Consider the following 21,201-nt stretch of genomic DNA (forward strand, 5'->3'; position numbering starts at 1 on the left):
TTAAAACACATTCTTCTTAATAAAGTATCACAAGAATAGAAAAGCAATTATCCAATGTACTCAGTACTAATATGAATCTAGTACTTTATCTGATGTATGCCCACATAGGCGAAAAACTCATTTTAATTCAAGTTGGAAGTGTACTGAGGAAGTGGGATGGGTGGGGGTGCTCTCACTGAATGGGTATGGGGTGGGATGTTTGGTACGCCTTGTGTGTGCAGGACGTAACCACAAGAAGGACTCTATCTAACAAAATCAAATATTTTGACCTGGCTATTTGTACCCTTACATTAACCTGAAATAAATTTACTTTTAAAAATTAAAAAATAAAAAAATAATAATCTTAAAATAATGAATTCAAATAACCAAAGAAAAAAATCTTGAACAAAAGCAAAGCTAGAGACATCATACTATCTGACTTAAAAATATATATACTACAAAGCTGTGATAACCAAAAAAGTATGATATTTGGTGTAAAAATAAACACAGAGACAAATGGAACAGAACAGAAAACACAGAAATAAAACCACAAAGAGCCATATTATTTTCAAAAGAAGTGCCATGAACACCCAATGGGGAAAGGACAGTGTCTTCAATAAATAGTGCTGGGAAAACTGGATATCCACATGCAAAATAATTAAGCTAAACCCCTATCTCTCACCATATTCAAAAATCAACTAAATATTATTAAAATATTACTTAAACATAAAACCTAAAAGTGAAACTATTAAAAGAAAATGTGGAGGAAAACACTTCATGACATTGGTGTGGACAAGGATTTTTTTAATCACAAAAGCACAAGTAACAAAATTAAATAATGACAAATAGGAATTTATCAACTTAGAAATCTTCTCCATAATAAAGAAAATAAAAGACAAGATACAGAATGGTAAAAAATATTTTTTACTATCCTTCTGACAAGTGGTCTTATCCATAATACATGAACCAACTCAATGATCAAAACCTAAATAATTGGAGTAAAATATAGACAAAAGACCTGAATAGTCATTTCTACCAAGAAGACAGATAACTGACCAATAGGCATATAAAAATGCTTAACATCACTAATCAGAGAAACGTACATATACACAAATTGAAACCACAATAAAATATCAACTTATCACCTTTCAATGTGGATATTATCAAAAAGACAAAAGAAACTGTGTGTTGTGGGTATGGATATATTCAAACCTTTATATATCATTGGCGGGAATGTAAATTAATAGAGCCATTTTGGAAAACAATAGTTTCCTCAGGAAAAAAATAAAAATAGAACTACCATATGATCCAGCAATTCTACTACTGGGTATTTATCCAAAGGAAATAAAATGAGTATATTGGAGAGAGAGCTGCACTCTCATATTTATCGCAGCACTTTTCATAGTAGCTGAGTTATAGAATCAACCGAAGTGCCCATTAATGGATGAATGGTTGTACAAAATGTGGTATATATACAAAATAAAATACTATTAGCCATATTAAAGAAATGAAATCCTATCTTTTGGGATAACCTGGAGGGCATTTTGTTAAGTACGATAAGCCAGGCACAAAAATACAAACATAGAATAGCATCATTCATTTGCAGAATTTTATTTTATTTTGTATCTTATTTTATTTTTTTGCAGTTTTTGGCCTGGGCTGGGTTTGAACCCACCACCTCTGGTAAGTGGGGCCGGTGCCCTACTCTTTTGAGCCACAGGACTGTCCCATTTGCAGAATTTTAAAAAGCTGATCTCATCAAAGTAAAGAGTAGAATAGTGCTTACTAGAGGCTGAGGATGAGAGGTGAAAAGAAGATGGCCAGGGATCAGTGGATGGGTACAATACTACAGGTAGGTAGGAAGAACCAATTTTGGGTTCTGTTGCGCAGTACGGTGAATATAGTTAACAATACTGTATATTTCAAAATAGAGGAGAAAATGTGAATGTTCTCACAATAAACAAATTGATAAATATTGGAGGTGATGATCTAATGTTATCATTCTAAAATGCACACATGTATTGAAACAAGAATAGAAAAGCCATTATCCAATGTACTCAATACTACATCACACTGTACTCCACAAATGTGTACAATTATTATGTCATTTAAAAAATAAAACTTAAGAAAAAGAGAGAAAATTTTAAAGGAGAGTTGCAAAGGGAACACGGTAACTTTGCCCCCCAGGATGCATTCAATCCTGGCAAAGCCTACATGATTTCTTTTGGGAAATTACAATTTGTACTCTCAGGACAGGATTTTGGATGGTGTTGTCATCTAGCCCCATACCTCTACTTCCAGGTTATATACCTAAATTACTTAAAGCTGTTGGAGAGACCTCCCCTCCTGCAAGACTTATTGATTCATGAATGATCATGTGATACAATCAAAGCCAATTGTAATATGTTGAGCCTTTATCTGAGAATTTACCAATAAAGAGTACTGCTGAGATCCTGAAACCGTAAGTAGACACTGTTATTTCTGGAAACGATCAGACCGAGCCAAAGAGGACAGAAGCAGAGCCAAAAGAAACTGTCCCTGCATGTTTGCTGCGGCTGCTGCTTTTCTTATAGGGAGCAAGGATTTCCAGTTTTGTGTTAACCAGTCTGAGTTTGACATATATTTTTTAAAAGATATGGCTCCATAGTATAGAAGGAAAAGAAGAGACTATGAAAACACAGATCTATTTAACAACAAAAAGACTATTTGTAAATTTGACCAGTGATTTTTTTCATTGTCTGCAATGAGTGTAAAAGAAGTAAATTATATCAAGCCATCACAGACTATTCTGCCAGTAAAGCCAGGAGATGGAATAATTAAAGACGTGATTTTTTTTTTTTTTTTTGCAGTTTTTGGCCAGGGCTGAGTTTGAACCCGCCACCTCCGGCATATGGGGCCAGCACCTTACTCCATTGAACCACAGGCACTTCCCAAAGACAAGAATCTTGTAAGGAGTTAGAAAGTAATATGATAGTATCAAAATTTACAGCTAGAAATCTGATGTCTCAATCTCAGGACTAAAGCATCCTTATAAGAAAGTTCCCTTAACATGTTAGGTCTAACTGTAGCACTCAATTACAAATCAAGCAAGGGAACTATTAGTATAAATGTGATAAATCAGATTTTGTGCTCACAATGCTATATTTTCTACTACTCAAGATACTTTTTAAAAATTCTTTACTAAATCATAACTGTGTACATGAATGCATTTATGGGGTACAATGTGCTGATTTGATACACAATGTGGAATGCCTACATCTAACTGATTAACTTAACTGTCTCCTTGCTTATAAACACTCTTAATATTTCAGAGTTTTCAATCAATTATCAGCAATTTACATATCTCACTTTTAATTTTTATTCTAATCTATAATTTTAGCAAAATAATATTGATAAGCTGGTAAAAGATGATATGTGTATAATTAATTATACATTATAATATACATTACAGACCTTTGCATGTTACTATTGACAACCAGGAATAGCATAAAATTTTCTGAGATGTCTTTTATTTTTTCAGACAGAGTCTCACTTTCTTGGGCTCAAGCAATTTTCTTGCCTCAGCCTCCCGAGTAGCTGGGACTATGGGCGCCCTCCACAATACCCTGCTATTTTTTTTATTTTTATTTTTTAGAGATCTGGGTCTTACTCTAGTTCAGGCTGGCCTCAAACTCATGAGCTAAAACAATCCACCCACCTCAGCCTCTCAAAGTCCTGGGATTACAGGCATGAGCCACCATGCCTAGCCGGATATGTCTTTAAGAATTAGCAAGTTATGATGGGGAAAATAAAAATTAGGAAAATTTAAATAAAAAAACTATAAATTAATTACAAACATTGATATTAATTTTAACAAAAAGAGTATCTACAAAATGCAGGTATTTGTCTCTTATGGTTATAAAAAGATAATTTATTCCATAAAACTGTTGTTCTACTGTATAAAGAGAAAATTTTCAGGAATCTTGTTTCTGGATACACTAAACCAACCATGAACAGTACCATGGATAATTAGAATCATATATCTAAACTAAAAGGCTTTGGAAGAATATGTATATGCAGAGGATAAATATACTTTATAATAATATATAATTAGCTTTAGGAAACTGTTATAATAGAATCACATTATACAATCCATCCTCCCAAAAAGGACTAGATAAGAATGAAACTGCTATTTTTTTAAAAAAAGGGAGGTATGGAGTACATGTGGTTGGTTTCTGTTTTTCCATTCTCGTGATATAACCAAAATGTATGTATGCCCATAATAATCTGAAATCCAAAAAATAAAAAGATAGGAAAATTTCATTATTTACATAATTTTTAAAGAAAGACAAAATTATTTATTCCATACATGAGATTACAAGAGAAAAGGCTGAGAGACAGGAGGAAAATAGCAAGCCTATTTTACTCATCAAAATAGATACAAAAGTAAACATTTTAGCTAAACAAATCCAATTATATATTTAAAATGTGCCATGATTAACAAGGAATGAAAAACCAGTTTAATATAAAAAATGTTATTAATGTAAGCTATCTTAGTATGTTTTGTGCTGCTATAACACTGTACCTGAGACTGAGAAATTTATAATGAACAGAAATTTATTTATCACAATTCAAGAGGCTGTGAATTCCAAGATCAAGGTACCAGTATCTTCTAAGGACTTTTTGCTACCTCATCCCAAGATGGTAAGCTGGAGGAGAGGGACAGAGAGAGAACGTGGGTAGGGGGGAGTAAAACGCGTCCTTCATAATCATAGTGTTTCCCCTACCATGTAGGTATGAAGGTGGCATTTTTTTTTATAAAGAAGCCACCCCCATAATAATGAACTCATTCCTGTGATAACATTAATCCATCTATAAGGACAGGAGCCCTCATGATCTAAATACCTCTTAAAGGTCTCCATCTCCCAAAATCTCCACATTGGCAATAAAGTTTCTAACACTTGAACTTGGGGGACAAATTCAACAATAGCATACACCATCACACTAATAAAATAAATGTAAAAAAGCACAGGGTGGCTTAAAACTATCCGGGCGCGGTGGCTCATGCCCATAATCCTAGCATTCTGGGAGGCAGAGGTGGGTGGATTGCCTGAGCTCAGGAGTTTGAAACCAGCCTGAGCAAGAGCGAGACCCCATCTCTAAAAATAGCTGGACGTTGTGGTGCGTGCCTGTAGTCCCAGCTACTCAGGAGGCTAAGGCAAGAGGATCACTTGAGCCTAATGGCTTGAGTTTGCTGTGAGCTGTGACACTATAGCACTTTACTGAGGGTGACAAAATGAGACTGTCTCAAACAAAAACAAACAAAAATTACGCAAATTAATATGTCAAAAAACAAAATATAAAAATGTTACCTTCATAGAAATAAAGAACATGAGGAAGCTCCTTATGATAAACTCTTGCAAACTAATACAGCCTCTATGAAAAGAAGTATGGAGAATCCTCAAAGAGCTAAAAGTAAACCTTCCATTTGATCTTTCAATCCCATTACTAGGTATCTACCCAGAAGAAAAAAAAGTATATTTTACCATGAGAATATTTGCACTAGAATGTTCATCGCTACTCAATTCATAATTGTCAAGATGTGGAATCAACCCAAGTGCCCATCAATGCATGAACGGATTAATAAACTAAGGCATATGTATACCATGAAATACTATTCAGTCACAAAAAGATGGAGACTTTACATCTTTTGTATTAACCAGGATAGAACTGAAGAACATTCTTCTTGGCAAGAATCATAAGAATAGAAAAACTAGTATCCGATTTGCACAATACTAATATGAAACCAGTAGATAAGCAACTACACCGCCACATGAGAAAAAAACTCAATTCGAGTTGGTGGGAGAGAGAAGGAGAGAGAGGGAATTGCGGAGGAGGGAGAGGGGTTTGGTAAACTCTAACTTAATGTGCACCATTTAAGGCTATACACAGCATACTCCCTCAGTGGAGGGCTCAACTACATCATGAACTTTACCTAACAAACACAAACAATGTAGCCTAATCATTTGTACCCTCATATTAATCTGAAATTAAAAAAATTTTTTTTCAAAATATATTTCTTGAAATGAAAAAAATATTCAAGAAATGCTGTTAGGTAGGAGGGAGATATGTTATGTATTTATTATATGATCTGTTTTTGTAAGACAAACTGATTTGTGTATCTAGAAAAAAGATTGGGATAAAGTATACCGAAATGTTAACAGGAATTATCTCTAGGAGTTGCTTTATTTTCCTCATGTTTACTATCTTTTCTTTAAATATTTTATATAAATCATTTTAATTCTTTTAATAAACCATCCTTCATTAATATTCCATCATAAAAGTGTATTAATATGTTTTGCCAAATTCAAAGAAATCCTACAACGAATACCATATTTAATAGGGAATTTGGGATGTGTTTAAGACTGGCTAAAAGACTAGAACTCCTATTATGTTTATTAGAGTTCTTAGTCAACCCAGAAGGAAGAGAAATATGGGCTATAAATATCAGAAAGGAGATATTAGTCGTTAAAAAGTAAATTTTGTCAAAGAAAACTATCGATCACTTAAAGTTGTTCCTGTTTTTGTATGTAAACACAAAACGTTAAATTTATTATTTTTTCAGGGGTGTTAAAAATTACGTTTGTTCTATATATTAGAAGATTTACAATTATGTAAGTTTAATATATTTATAAAATTTTACATTGACAAAATTGTTAGGTATAGATATATTCATTGTCTTTGACAAAAGAATTAAAAATTATATTTTCCTTTACCTGGAAACCACCCTCACAAAAAATAAACAACTTATTAATAGAAACCTGTTTACAACCTATTAAATAAATGTACAGATGATTGCAGAATTTAACAACTGTGCATGTTTAAATGTTCCTCATATATTAAAAGATTTCTGCCATCTTTATTTTTCTGCTGTTAATTAGGACCCATACCACTATTTTTTTCCGTATAAATTTAATTATGTATTTATATATGTGTTGTTCTTCTCTTTCCAAATTAGCATCTAATTAACCCTTTCAACATCAAGTTGTAACGTGGGAGAATTCTCCATCAAAATTTCTGCAAATATTTCCTCCCCTTGATTTCTTTCTTTCACTAATGTATAATTCAAATACATTTGTAATTGCAGTTGTGTTTTCTTATTTTGAGGAAAGTATGGAGAAAGATGTCTTAACCTGGCCATTTAGCTAACTAGTCCTCTAGAAATACCCATTTGGGTATTCAGCTCACCTAATATATTCTTATTTTGCTATTAAATGGCTATTGGTGGGATTACACCTGCAGTGCATCTTACAAGGGTACATGTGAAACTTAATAAATGTCTTAATACAATAACTAAGAAAATGCCAGGAAGGCTATGTTAACCAGTGTGATGAAAATGTGTCAAATGGTCTATAAAACCAGTGTATGGTGCCCCATGATCGCATTAATGTACACAGCTATGATTTAATATTAATAAAAAAAAGGAAAATATAAAAAAATTGCTATTCAAGTATCGCAACTTTAAGTCTTCGTCACTCTCTTTTAGCTTTTTAAGGATTTTTTAACATTTTATAGCCTTATTTGGTCTGCTAAATAAATTTGTCTAGTGCAAGATGCTCTTTGTTGTCTTTAAAAAGGTATCATGTATCTTTGTGTTTTCGTCTGTGCACTAGTATTTCTCCTTCTGTACCTATACCTTGTTTAATATTTTACATAAAACAATAAGGATTAAAGCTTTTCCTAAGCTTGTACCCTTTTTAGTGAGTTTATAGAAGAGGTCTAAAAATATATCTCAAGACGGAATCCTCTGGAGACATAACCTGAGCTCAACCAGTCCCCATGTATCACTTATCACCAGCAGATACTATTTAATGAAAATTTTCCTGTGTGCACTCCTCTGTTGGGCCATGTTTTACATTGGTGTGGATAAGAAGAGAATATTAGGAACCTGGCTGCATATTTCTCCTATTATCCACCCCAACTGTAACCAGACTCAAGAGCCACTTTGGCTCTCTGAGCCATAGTAGACTAATTCTGCTCTTTCTCTGCCAAGTAGAATTTAACAGGAAGGAACAAATTCAAAATTAACTATATAAAGTATTTCCTGTCCATCTAAGACCTATTTAGAATACGTTCAAATTTTATTAAAAGGTGACTTTATTTTTACCAACTGAAGTAATCCTAAAATTCACTCTAATTTATTGCCCATACACGAAAAGGAAAAAACAAAAAGGAGGTAGATAAAATATTTACCTTTATATAAATAAATGAACAACCTAAAATGAAGGATACAGCTTAAAACTCAATCCTACAACTATCACAGCTGGGAACGTCATTACAAGGCAGCTGGTGGCCGAAACCCTGCCAACATGCATCTATCATTTTCAGTTTTTGTTATATTAGTGAGAAAATTTAATTACCAATATATAGATTCTCTACTCTTCGCTCAATTTTTCCAACTTCTTGACTTTTTACAAAGTGGTAGACTACTGTCATACTTAAGTCATTTGATGATTGCGATTTTGCTGATATTTGACAAGTGTAATCTTAATGCCTCAGACTCATGGCACCATGTAGCCCAGTGGTTAGGGCGCTGGCCACATACTCTGAGGCTGGTGAGTTTGAACCCGCCCAGGCCTGCTAAACAACAATGACAACTGCAACCAAAAAATAGCCAGGCATTGTAGCGTGCACTGTAGTCCCAGCTACTTGGGAGGCTGAGGCAGGAGAATCACTTGAGCCCAGGAATTGGAGGTTGCTGTGAGCTGTGACAACATGGCATTCTACCGAGGGTGACATAGTGAGACTCTGTCTCAAAAAAAGAAAAGAAAAAACTGTATAGATAATGTAATTTACTGTCAGGTTGCTCATTAAATAATTACTTAAAAATTGAAATTAGTAAATTATGTATTATTTCCCTTTACAATATATACCTTTACTATTATTATATAATAAATATACAGGGATGTTGAAAACTGAGTCTTTACAGCAAGTTATTAAAATTAAACCAAAACAATATTATTTTACCCCTGAAACTAAAAATTCAGTTATGCGAACCAGGAAGCTCCACACATGAAAAAGTTGTATTCATCAAAGTATACATATAGCAAATGTATAGTGCAACATGTGAACTTATTCTGAGCTATGGTTATAATAATAAAATATTGATCTAAATTGCCTGAAAAAGTCAAAATAATTACATTTCCAGATATAATTGATAATTTAACATTAGAAAAATAATATTAATACAGACTACCTTATTTTGTTTCCCTTTTTTGCATGTTGCAGATGTTATGCTTTTTACAAACTGAATGTGTGGCAATCTTCTGTCGAGTAAGCCTGTTATTGCCTTTTTCCAACAGCATGTACTCACTTTGTGTCCCTGTGTCACATATTGGTAATTCTAGTAATATGTAAAACTTTTTCATTATTATCATATTAGTTTTGGTAATCTGTGATCAATGAGATTTCACGTTACTCTTATTGAAGGTGCCGCAAACCATAACCATCTAAGATGGTGAAACAAAATGTTCAATTTTGTGTGTTCTGACTGTTCCGCCAACTAGGCATTCCTTAGTCTCGCTCCTTCTTCTCAAGTCACTCTATTCCCTGAGACACAGATACATTGAAATCAGGCCAACTATAATAACTTTACAATGGCCTCGATGTGTTTAAACGACAGAAAGAGTCACATCTCTCTCACTTTCACTCAAAACCCAGAAATGATTAAGATTAGTCTATGTCGAAAACTGAGACAGTTAGTCCCCTTACACCAAACAACCAAATTGTGAATGCAAAGGAAAAGTTCTTCAAAGAAATGAAGAGTGTACTCCAGTGAACACACAAATAATAAGAGTGCAAAACATCCTTATTGGTGAGATTGACAAAATTTTAGTGGTCTGGACAGAAGATCAGACCAGGTACAACATTCCATTAAGCCAAAACCTAATCCAGAGTAAAGCCCTACCTCTGTTAAATTATACGAAGGCTTCTTGTTTCTCTATTCTTGTGATGTGGGTGAGGGATGGGGAGGGGTAAAAAAGGGAAGTGGGGGTGGAGGTCAAGGGGTGTGATATACCTTTTGGGGGTAGGACACGATTATAAGAGGGTCCTTATCTAACAAAGGTAATCAGTGTAACCTAGTTCTGTGTATCCTCAATGAATCCCCAACAATAAAAATTAAATTAAATAAATAAATAACATGAAGGCTGAGAGAAGTGAGGAAGCTGCAAAAGAAAAGTCTGAAGTGAGCAGAAGTTGGTTCATAAGGTTTAAGGAAAGAAGCCATCTCCCTAACAAAAGAACAGCAAGTGCTGATGGAGAAGCTGCAGCAAGCTATCCAGCAGACCTACTTAGCGTTATAGATGAAGGCGGCTACGCTAAACAACAGATTTTCTGTGTCAATGAATAGCCTTCCATTGGAAGAAGACGCCATCTAGGACTTTCATAGCCAGAGAGGAGAAGGCAATGCCTGGTTTCATAGGTCAAAGGACAGGCTGCCTCTCTTGGTAGGGGCTAATGTAGCTGGTGACTTTAAGTTGAATGTAAAGCTCATTTGCCATTCTGAAAATCCCTAAGCCCTTAGGAATTTTGCCATATCTACCCTGCCTGTGCTCCGTAAGTGGAACAGCAAAGCTTATATGACAGCACATCTATTTACAGCATGGTTTATTGAATGTTTAAACCCGACCATTAAGAACTACTGCTCAGAAAAAGAAGGATTCCTTTCAAGATATTACTGCTCTTTGACCATGTCCCTGGTCAGACAGGAGCTCTGATGGATATGTAGATTCATGTTGTTTTCATGCCTGTTGACATAAAATCCATTCTGCAGCCCACGGTTCAAGGAGTAATTTCAAATTTCAAGGCTCATCATTCAAGAGATATATTCCATAAGGCTATAGTTTCCATAGATATAGTAATCTCTGTGATAGATGCTGGACAAATTGGAAACCTTCTGAAAATATTTCATCATTCTAGATGCCATTAAGAACATATGTGATTCATGGGAGGACATCAGCACATCAACATTAATACAGAGATCTGAGAGAAGTTGATCCTATATCTCAAGGATTACTGAGGGGGTTGATACTGCAGATTGAGTAGCATTATCAAGAGATGTGAAGCCTGACGATGGGGCTGAATTGCTGCACTCTCATGATAAAACTTGAATAGATGAGGAGTGGCTTCTTGTGGATGAGAAAAGAAAATGGTTTCTTGAGATGGAAAGTACTCCTTAGGATAAGGCTATAAACATCGCTGAAATAAAAAGAAAGAATTTAAAATAGTACATACACTCAGTTGATGAAACAGTGGCAGGAGTTGAAAGGACTAACTCCAGTTTTCAATAAAGTTCTTTTGTGGGTAAAATGCTATCAAACAGCATTGCATACTCCAGAGAAATATTTTATGAAGATAAATTTAAATTTTCTTTATTGAAAATTTCATTAATTTTTTTTTTAATTTCCAAGGTCACCCTGATCTTCATAAGCACCACCTTGATCAGCAGGCATCAATACCAAGGCAAGTCAATCTACCAGAAAAAGATTATGATTTGCTGAAAGCTTGGATGGTTATTACATTTATTAGCAATAAAGTATTTTTAATTGAGGTATGCACATTTTTAGACCTAATACTATTGCACACTTAGTGGACTAGAATATAGCATAAACATAACTTTGATATGCACTGGGAACCATAAAAGCTCTGGTTCACTATTTGTAAATGGTATAAGAAAGACAATCACCATTCTGTGACTCGGTTTCTTTGAGAAAAAGACAGACTGTCGAGAACATTAATGAGGTAATACATAAAAATATTTAGAATGATTCTATATTGATAGGAAGTAAATCTTGTTAATTATAGTTAATTTATTAATGAATCACAGTTTAAAAGTTACCATGAAGGATATGTATTTTATTAATGTGTAATATATAAATGTATAATATATTAATGTGTTAATAGGTACTTTAAAAGGTCACATGGTTAAATCAATAAATTTGTGTGTTTATACATATCCAAAATAATCATACCCTGACATATTATATATCTAAATGACTTGGTTGTCATTTTTAAAAAATCCACCAATAAGGAACTCATTTATGTATTTCCTCACTTAGAGTGAAAAAAGAAAATATAACTCTTCAAACTTCTATTTTTCCTTCTTTTTAAAATCTATTAAAAATTACTGAACTAAACAAAAAGGATTTAAACTCAGTCAAAACATGATCAACAGGCACTATAATACAGTCTCAATGCTTATTTCCACCCAATAAATACCTTTTCTTATTAAGAAACTGGTAGCATTATAAGAATTTCCTTCCCTTTGCAAATGAGGAATATTTATGTCAGGGTAAGTTGTAGAACATAACTATTGTCATTTCCAAGGAAAGAATGTAAAGCAAGCAGAACCTACCAAGCTATTCAAACGGGGCTACTGTTCACCACAAATTCTGGGGCTTTTTTTCCTGTTTACATAACTTCAGGAATAAAATGAAAACTGAAAATTAAACCTTTCATATAAGATGTAAGTGAAGTTGATACCTCATCTGAGTTACCAAAATGTAGATTTTATTCCATAAATTTTAACCTAACAATACAAAACCTGCAATCTTAGCAAGGTTGCACAGTATAAAGGACAGGTCAACTAGCACAGACAGCAAGAGACCTAAAGTGGGAGGCCTCATTCCACAACTGATTGTGTAAACTTGAACAAATCACTTCAGGTCTCAGTACTCACTGCCAACCTCTCACAAGAATTTTAAAGCTAAAGGAGCATAATTCTCTAATAGATGAGTGATTAGGGTCACATAAACCCACAGATGCTCCGATAAATCTCAAAGATTTATGACACTGAGAAAATCAAATTTTAAAACATAAACCAGGTACTAATTTTCATATTTAGGGACACCAATATAAATGTCATTAAAATGGTAACCACCAGAAATAATCTGAAATCAGATTACAATGCCATGAATGCAACAGTGTTTGAGAACATGCATTCACATAGCATATTCTAAATGATTTGAAAGTGTGCCACAATAGCATATGTAGCACAAATTTAGTAAGATTTTAGAGGCTTTTAATAAAGATAGAGTAAAAAAAATAACTATTCAGATCGTTACTTTTTCTGAACTAGATATGATATATATATATATCTTTAAAAGATTATTTCTATCTTAAAAACTCAAGCTGCATCTGAGTAAAGTACATGCATTAAAGCTTCAAGAATATACTTTTTTTTTTTTTTTTTTTTGTAGAGACAGAGTCTCACTTTATGGCCCTCGGTAGAGTGCTGTGGCCTCACCCAGCTCACAGCAACCTCTAACTCCTGGGCTTAAGCGATTCTCTTGCCTCAGCCTCCTGAGTAGCTAGGACTACAGGCGCCCGCCACAACGCCCGGCTATTTTTGGTTGCAGTTTGGCAGGGGCCGGGTTTGAACCCGTTACTCTCGGTATATGGGGCCAGCGCCTTACTGACTGAGCCACAGGCGCTGCCCAAGACAATAACAACAAATCAATGGTATCAAGGACTATTTAGCAAATAAAAGAATAAAACCCAAAACGTTGGCTTGAATACTCTAATATTCATAAGCATGCTATTTCTTAAAGTTATTAGTCCATGAACCTTTTTTCCCTTCATACAGATTGAATATATGCAGGATGAGGCAGGAATTAGTAAGACAAAATCACTCATGTGCATGCACACATGTGATTAGATTGTTTCTACCTTCTTTGACCTTAGAAAGTGAACCTCAGCAGAAGGTGGGTAGCTAGGCAGGGCAGGTTAGCACTTGACCTTGCACTGAAGGTCCCTTGTGAAGGAGCACTACCTATGGGAACCTGTACTCTATCTCATTGTTTCCCTTGTAGACTCAGAGTTTATATCATAGTCCTAGAATTCTACTATCAGTTTATGTTCTGCTAATTCAGGGTTTATTTATAAATATTGGTTCCTGTCAACTGACAAAGGCCAGGTCATCATTGGTAGAAATCAGAACCTGTGCAAAAGCAGCCTCAATTAATAGTTCTTCCTCTACAAGGAATATGATACAAACATCTTAAGGATTTTTATTCTAAATATTTTCAAGTTTACTTTTTAGATAATGATATTAGGAGAGTTGCATGCTTAAAACACAATATGTTGGCTCCTTGCTAAATTGGCATCACTGCATTTCATTATAAACTTGCGTGATCAGAAATAGTCATATGCCACATACGACAAATATTTCTACAGGGCTGTTGCTGAGTGGTATTACCCATACACAGTACACTTTAGTCTCAGAACCTACCAAAGCTATGCCTTGTATGAGAAATTTGTTTAAATTTCTTGGATATTGTAAATTTCTGGAATATACACATTTTTTTTTAATTTGTCTGCTAGGAAGCTCAATATATACCTCACATCTAGATATTGTGTTTGTAGCAGCCCATATAGCCTATGGCTAGGAGTGAGAGTTATAAGAAATACCTGTATAGCTCAATAATGGAACACCTCGGTGAAAAGGGCATGGAGAGGGATTTAGCTCTAACAAGCATGAGAGCTCGCGAGATGAGAGCAGTGGTGAATCTGCAGTCTCTACACCTGTGGTGTTGAGAGGCACGAGATCAGCCTTCTATTAGGCTGGAGGAGAAGGCAGTCAGGAGCATGCGCATTCCATCACAGACCCGCTTACTGACTCTGTCTCCTCTCCTGCCTGCAGAACACCAGCACGGCATCTCTCTGCTGAAGATTACTGAGCTCTGCTAAAGACTAAGATCTATCTATTCGAAGACTGCTTTACTCTTAAGTCTCTCTCTCCTGCTGAAGTATATAGCCCTCAGGCACCTAAGAGAAACTGTTCCTGAGCAAGGTAGCTTAGTGGTCTGTATCCAGAACCTAGTTAAACTGGCCCAAGACCTGGCCAATCCTGGGCCCCAACAAGCAATGGTAGAGGTGGGCTGTGACATATGTTAAATCTTATGATGAACTTACTCTCAAATTTACCCATTTCCCTGACTTTATTTTCCCTTTGAACCAGTTGTATGTTTTATGTTACCTCAAATTATTCCAAAACTAATTCAGGGATAATGTAAGTAGACAGGCAAATATATTTGTATTTGGCTTGTACATTCGTGTAAATATTATGTAAAATTATATATTCACATAAAATGTATGTTCATTTATTTTACATACTCCTATGCATAACATCAAATTTTATTCCAAAGAAAATGAAGTGATAAAGCTATCACTGATGTAATAGGATTAAAGGCATATAACGCAAATGTATACTTTCATTCAAAGAAATTCAACAACCACAACAAAAAAAGAAAGAAACAAAAAAAACACTATGCTGGATTTGGTTTCTGAAGACTTCGATTTGAAGTCTTCCATTTTAACTCCTAAATGGCCTTATAGAGACTAAAGTAACACATGTAAAAGCATTCTTAATTGTATAATTCTATAAGAATTCCAGGTGTTAACAGAAGCAATATAAATCAATCAAACAAAAAAGTAGGTGTGAGTAACACCAGTGAGAAGTGGGAAGTGAGTTTGTGGGAAGATTCTTCCCTTCCAGGAAAGGTTTGAAGCAGTTTTGACCTTGACCAGTCCTCCACGTAAGGTCTCCTAATGGAATTTACTATAAGTTGAGTCAGGGTTTTCCCTTACTTATCGTACTTATTTACAGTCTGCTAGATACTTCTCATGTAAGAAAATCCTTTTAAGAGGATGCACCAGGTCCATCTGATTATAAATAAAACTGCGAATTATAGATTTATGAGCCACAGTTGTGCTAGAGGATAGATACTAATCATGTAGGCTTTCTTGCAAGGTTTAAAGCACAGAGATCCTGAAAGGATATGTATTCTATCTGGCCCTGCTCAGACCACACAGAGTTACTACTCATAAGTCACTAAAACAAACTGTGTCTCAGTGTGGGAAGAGGCATCTTAAGAAACTTTATTTGTTGGTTTGGGACCTCCCAGAAAATGGGTTGATAATCTCTCTCTCTAAATCGTTTGTAAAGCTTGGTGTACAAGGCATCTGCCCATTTGTCTATCCATCTATCTACCCATCCAGCTACCCACCTACTGAAAGGAAATAATATTTAGAAACACTTAAGAGACAACAAAACTTTTCAAAAGTCAGTAATATTTGTCATTGAAAATAAAATAGATGGAAAGAAAATATGATGCAGCTAGATAAACCTGGATTCAGATTAAGCTGTGAAAACCTGGGCCATTTATCTAAACTTTTGAGATTTAGTTTGTTAATTGGGAAAATAACATAGTCTCTCCATAAATTACCTGATATATAGATGAAGCACATAGCACAATAAAATAGAATCTCTGTAAGTTGACCATCTAAGGGACTGTAGCAAACTGGTAAACATTCAGAGGTGGCCAACATAAGGAACTAAGCCTACCAGACTGATACGTATATTGGGTGTATGTCTGGTCTATGAAAATCAGGTCAACCTAAGGAGGTATTCAATGTATGGAGGTGGTCAACTACGAAGGTTCTACTGTATATAAAAGAATAAATGGAACTATCTCAACTGAACAAATAGAAAATAAATTCAGTATGTTTTCTGAAACCTTCACAATATTTGAACTTAGGTCAGAATGAATAGCATAAATGTTAACAAAGCTTGGCTTTAGCCTCAGTAATCAGCCTAACATTTGTAGCTTTTCCCTGAAATTTTGGAGGTGGCATAATTACTTCAAAATCTTTCTCAAATCCTAGAACTGGTGATTAAGCAATGATAATGGGATCATCTCTCTTCAGCACAGCAACGTGACTAACATAAACAAAGCCTGACATTGAATGTATTTTTATATATGTATATACATCTTCAAATATAGTAAGAAGTCTAGATGAAAGTTATAAATGTTCCCTATATCAGCTGAAACATGAATGTAATATGAATAGTGTAAGTATAGCTATTACAGAATATAATGCCAAAATAATTTGTGGTAGTATTGAACCTGTTGATTTTATATGTAAAATGAATTCTTAACAATCTCCCAATAGTTTAAAACATAGGAAAATAAGTTATGATCTCACATATATTTTAAGAGACTGTATTACTATACCTATGTAACTTTAGGTAGACAGGAAATATTCATCAAAGTTTCACTAGTACAAGGAAGAGATTGAGACATCAGATTATAGCAAATGATTTTGTAGACATTTTTGTGGACTAACATTCATAATATTAAAAAGTAGATTTTAAATACCATATTTACTTTTAGTTATTAATATTTTACTTTGAGACTATTTCTCAAGTTCTGAGAACTCTGTATTTTTGAAGATAAAATAAAAGAAGAATGTCCACTTTACCATCCCAAAAGACATGTCTCAAAAAATCATACAATGTCATAAAAAATCATTTGATCCATAAATAATAAAGAATACAAAGAAAATGAAGAGGTGTATGTTGTAGATTAATATGGTAACTCCAAAAATACCTTTCTTTTCCACTGGTCTGTGTTGGAAGTAAATATTGATTCACTATTATAAATGAGAGTGATAGTGGCTGTAGGAGCAGCAGAGGCATAGACAGTCCCAAGGAAAATAATATCAAACTTACAAAATTAAATTCTTAAATGTTAGTAAAATTATAAAGCCCACTAAAGATAAATAAATAAAAAGCATATTCTAAGACACAGATATGTGCCTTGACTTTGTATTTCCACACAGCATTGATTTCAAAACTCCACATTTAAGAAAATTTTAATAGGCACAACTTTAAGTGGGAATTCAATATTTATTTACATATAACGGAAACCTCATTCTGCTCAGAGGAGAGCATTTGGTGAAGTCCTCCCTATTTTGCTAAAATTCCAACTCAGAAGGTAAGGAAATTAACAGTGAAATTGTTTACTTTCAACTTAATTCTGATTCAAAAAGACAGCAAAACCTAATGGACGGCAGAAGCATAACAGCAATAGAAATCTTGGAATCTGTGTGCTAATAAAAAAAAAAAAAACTGAAATGCCAGAAAAAGATGTAGCGATAAAGACCAGGAGAGGACATTTGAAATACTGAAAATCACAGATGGGCAGGTATGGTTTCATGAATATAAACTCTGAAATATACATTATGTATTATTTTCTTACATAAGGTATACTCATGTATTTTTATATTTTCATATACTTCGAATATATTTTAAGGATTCCAAAACAATGCAAAATGCTGAGTTAATTTCTAAGGGCACATTTATGAAAGATTTCATAGAGGGAAATAAGAGACATCTATAGAAAGCAACATAAGTGTTCTCAGAATTTGTTTTTAACAAATACACAATATTAAATAAATTATGCCTTCACACACAATCTGAAGGTAATTTACTCTAAAATTAACTTTTTATAATCTACCAAATTATTCATGTTTCTGTACAGATAGAGATGTATAAGAATGCATTCCATAAACTATTATTTTTACTGTCAATAGAATTTTTTCCCCCAACTTATCAGCACTCCAGTAAGGATCTCTCAACTCCCTATTCCTACTTATTTTCAATTTCCTCAAATGTGTAAAAAATAGGCGATTAGTTTAGACATAACAATTTTCTTATGCTTTTCTTTTTTTTTATTGAATCATAGCTGTGTACATTGATATATTCATGGGGCATCATTCACTAGCTTCACAGACCGTTTACCAAGTTTCACATATACCCTTGTAAAATGCACCGCTGGTGTAATCCCACCAATCCCCTTCCCTCTACCCACCCCCCCTCCCTCCCCTCCCTTTCCCCCTTCCCCCTATTCTTAGGTTGTAACTGGGTTATGGCTTTCATAGTAGGGCTGAGTACATTGGGTACTTTTTCTTCCATTCTTGAGATACTTTACTAAGAAGAATATGTTCCAGCTCCATCCATGTAAACATGAAGGAGGTAAAGAATTCTTATTAGCAAACATTTTTAAGACATCAAAAAGGATGAGAGAAAAATGATCTAAGATAAATTCAAAGCAGAATAGGATAAATCTACCATAAAAATAGGCACTGAGAAATTTAAAGCACACGAAGTGGTTGGGAAGTCCATGGCAACATGACAAGAGGAAGAGAATGTTATATGTTAGTCAAGAAAATGAACAAAAAAGCATTAGATCAAACATCCAGGAAAAAATAGTTAAGTCTATATAATGTCAGAGATATGATTTACCTGTTGTAATCCAAGCGGAGCAATCATAGAATTCAAAAACCTAGAACAAAGTGGGAACGGATCAGATAGGCAAGTTATTAGAGCACTCACCCTTTTTAGATAAGTATAGAAGTCCAGATCTTCATTAATTAAATTTCAGAACACAAGATCTAACAAACATTACTGTACAGTAATTACTAAGAAATTATGAAGCTTTCATATCAATTCTATAGATGGAAGATGTTTTGTGACTTTTAAAGTTAAAAAAAATACAGTAGAAGAATTGAATTTAACATGCAGCAGTATTTGGAACAAATGCTTTGAGTGAATTCTGAAAAGGGAACAATTGATTCACTAAGAACAAATCAAGTAAAATTGGCCTCTCTTTTTATATATAAATAGAGACAAGTGAGTAAAGGAAATCTACCTTTTTCTACTGCTTTGAAATTATTTTATCCCAAGAAAGAATATAAAGGCAGAACTTCATAACAATTTTCAAAAATATGTTATGTACTGAATCATTTTCAATCTATTTATTGATTAGTCATGACAAGAAGTACAAGACAACGGTCAAAGGTACATACTCTTGAATCAGATTGTCCACATTTGAGTCCTGCTTCATGCTTAGCTGTGTGATCTTTCACAAATTATTTACCCTTTCTTACCTGTACAGGATTATGAAAAATGACCCAGAGACAAGAAGCCCTTATTCACATTTCATGTGTAATTATTACCTTATTTAATCTCTATTTAATCCCTCAAAAACATACTATGAAATACATCAGATTCCCATTTTTCAAGGAAGGAAAATGAGGCTTACAGAAGTTACAAAATATGTTCTAGGTTATTTAAGAATAGCTGATTCCATTTCTGCAATGGTCCACAAATTTGAAATTTTATTAATAACTCTTAAGTTTAATTATCCTAATTTTAGTAATTAGAGCCCCCATATGTATACAATCTTTTCATTCTGCTAAAATATTTTTCCTCAAATTACAGTCGAATACATTCTTAATCTATGTTAATAAAATATAACTGAATTATTTACATTGGCTTAGATTCTAAGTACCACTTATACATCATGTTTAAATACTTTATATTTACCCTTAATTCTGACAACAACCTTTTTTTTTTTTTTTTTTTTGTAGAGACAGAGTCTCACTTTATGGCCCTTGGTAGAGTGCCATGGCATCACACAGCTCACAGCAACCTCCAGCTCCTGGGCTGAAGCGATTCTCTTGCCTCAGCCTCCCGAGTAGCTGGGACTACAGGTGCCCGCCACAGCACCCGGCTATTTTTTTGTTGCAGTTTGGCCGGGGCTGGGTTTGAACCCGCCACCCTCAGCATATGGGGCCGGCGCCCTACTCACTGAGCCACAGGCGCCGCCCACAACAACCTTTTTTTATCATTGCTATTCTACCGCACTTTTGAATAGAGAAACTACATGTCTTATAAAAAAAAAAAGAAGCATTTTTATTTGTCTTTCATTAAAATTTAAAAACCTTGTGTATGAGAACATTTAACATGAAGTCATGGGTATCCCTAAGAATCTCTTCTTTGCTCTAACCAGGGGTCCTCAAACTTTTTAAACAGGGGGCTAGTTCACTGTCCCTCAGACCATTGGAGGGCCGGACTATAGTTTTAAAAAAAATTATGAACCAATTCCTATGCACACTGCACCTATCTTATTTTGAAGTTAAAAAAAACAAAACAAAAACAAATACAATCACACCACCTCATGTGGCCCACAGGACGTAGTTTTAGGACTCCTACCGGGCTTCCATATTTTCCACAGTGATAGCTTTTTGTGTGTCTGTGATCAGGGAAGAGTACTGCATTCTGGTCATTCATCTGTCCTTTTGGCCTTTCTAATAACCTTAGCGTTAACTCAAAGAAAATTCACCTAAATAACTATCCTCTCAAAAAAAAAAAAAAAATGTACAGGTGGCATATTTGGTGCAACAAAATCTATAGAAATCGAATCTTGAAATCTCAACTATTCTAACTCCTTAGTGATCCTACACATTATCATTCATATCATCAGATGCCCAGAACACACACGGCAGATTGAAGCTGCACTTTCCCACAGGAGAATAAATATGGGTTTTGGTACCAGA

Source organism: Nycticebus coucang, chromosome X (assembly GCF_027406575.1).
Source record: "Nycticebus coucang isolate mNycCou1 chromosome X, mNycCou1.pri, whole genome shotgun sequence".
Classification (NCBI taxonomy): domain Eukaryota; kingdom Metazoa; phylum Chordata; class Mammalia; order Primates; family Lorisidae; genus Nycticebus; species Nycticebus coucang.